The 2214-nt window shown below is 39.1% G+C and overlaps 1 protein-coding gene across 8 annotated transcripts in view; it reads left to right on the forward strand.

The window, feature by feature from the left end:
- Positions 1-2214, forward strand: part of PAM (peptidylglycine alpha-amidating monooxygenase) — a 180562-nt gene that overhangs the window by 173559 nt on the left and 4789 nt on the right. The gene's annotated exons all lie outside the window — the stretch shown is intronic.

Here is a 2214-nt window from a genome sequence, read left to right on the forward strand (position 1 = left end):
GGGGGGGGGCGGCGTTAGTGAAAGAATTTAGGATAAAGAGTAAAAGTGACAGAATTTAGATTTTTCTTTATGCTTTGAGTGAAATTCTTAGACTCTTAAGTGATAACTATTTTTTAGGCTTTTTACTCCCCTTATAAAATCATCTAAGAGCAGCATATTGCTTTTTTTACTTAGGAAATTAAAATTTTTTTATCCTCATTCTTTAAAATGTAGAGCATCATTTAAAATCTAAACATACATCACCTGGTTCCAAAAGTTAGAATGTTCCAGTATTTTTAGTAAATGACATGCAGAGTACAGAAGGTGTGGATATCAAGGATTTCTAAAGTACAGTGTGTGTATCTTAGCAAGTTCACTACCTTATTCTCAGCACACTTTCTGTGAATGGTAAAACGATTCTTTTAGTCTGTCACATACATCATAGTTCTTTCCTTTTATTGGAGCTCTGTCCTAGCTCAGGTTTACAAATGAAATTAGATACAAGTTGGCACAGCCAACATCCAAGGCGTAGGTAGACGCGCTAAGTGACAGGTAGAAAGTGCTATGTAACTGCTCTGATTATAGTCACTTTGAAATAGGCACAAACCCTTCTTCCAAGGCAGCAATTTCCTGTCCTCCAATCTCCACCTCTTTGGCCTGTATTTTGTAATCCTATCATCACTTTATTGTTGTTTTTTGCTTAAACATAGAACAATTTGTATACCTTTTCAACAATAATGAAGAAAAAGACAAAACAGCTAGTAGGCAGGAAAAATAAGAATCATACTCTTATTCCTCTTGGAAACTGAGACTTAGATTAAGTTTGAAGCATTTAGATCTATGAACCAATCCCTTTCCTCCTTTCCCACTCAAGTTTGAAGACCCACTTCCATGGATAAAAGAAGAGAAATAAAGGTCTCTCCTTAATGACAGTGCAGGGAAGGGAAGGAGAACTCTGAGGCCATCTGTGAAGTGGTGATCACAATAGCGCCCACTCATTGGCTTGGTGTGATGATTAAATGAGAACAGTGCCTGAAACAGTGTGTGTGCGCTGTAAATATCATTGAGACCGGGCAGGAAGCCTGCTCTGAATATTGAGGCAAAAAGGTGGAACCTAGAAGCGTGTATCATAAACGGTGTTTACAATGTCTTAAGTAATTTGAGAAATGCTTCCTTGGAGAAGTATTTCCAATATGTCTACACATATTAAACTTTGATCATGTTAAAACACTAATCCTTGCCACTTTGTCAAAATTACCATGAGGCCATCTGATGCAATTTGTATCACAGGGCAAAAGGGCACACCAAGAAGCTGAAGTTCAGAAACCCTGTGAGCCTTTGGGCAAACACGGTTGTAACTTCTGGCTTCATATACAGGGTTCTGGGCAGACACATGTATGTGTTTCTTGGGGGCAAGAACATCTCAAGGCTCAACCTCATTCTACGTCAGTAGTTGTTAAGATTCCTGCAGTCGCTGACTTAGTTTTGTTGTTACCAGTTTCCCAAGTAGTACTTTAGGCCTGATATCTACCCAGTATCTGCCAATATCACAGAACAGTTGTGTAAGTTATTTTCCTCAACAACAAACGGACATACAGTGCGTCCAGGTACACTTACAACTTGCTGGAAACTGTAGAAAAGAACCTGGAAAGGACCCAGTTACCTTTTTCCATTTCTTAATTCTAGAATTAATGCATGCAACTATGCATGTGAGGTACCAGTGATTCATTGAACATGAAAGAGGCTCATAAACTAAAATCACAAGGAAATCAGTACTTATGAAGCACCTTACGATAAACATTTATGCTCAATAATTTCATGAAGGACGTTGTTGTCATCATCACAGTTATACAGAGGAGGTGTCTAAGGCCCACATCACTTAAGTAACTTGCCCAAAGTTACACAAGCTGGCTATATAGGAGAATTGGGATTCAAGCTCAGATTCATCTGACTCCAGTATGCACACCAATTCTGGTCCCTTACACCATGTTGCCTGTTCATTTTAACTTTGAAAAAATGCAAAAGGAGGATACATCTTCTGTGGAATTATACCTAAAGAGGAAACAAAGGGTAGAACCAAATTAAACCAATTTAAAGGTGAAAAATCATTCCATGGGAATTTGCCAGTCACAGGTACCAGCTCAGTAGCTGCAGATATTGAAGCCTGACCCCCACATGCATTGAGCTCAACAAGTTCTTCGTGAGCAGCTGTTAATCTGACTGGGCAGGGGCGGG

Source organism: Bison bison, unplaced genomic scaffold (genome assembly GCF_000754665.1).
Source record: "Bison bison bison isolate TAMUID 2011002044 unplaced genomic scaffold, Bison_UMD1.0 scf7180017864533, whole genome shotgun sequence".
Lineage (NCBI taxonomy): Eukaryota > Metazoa > Chordata > Mammalia > Artiodactyla > Bovidae > Bison > Bison bison.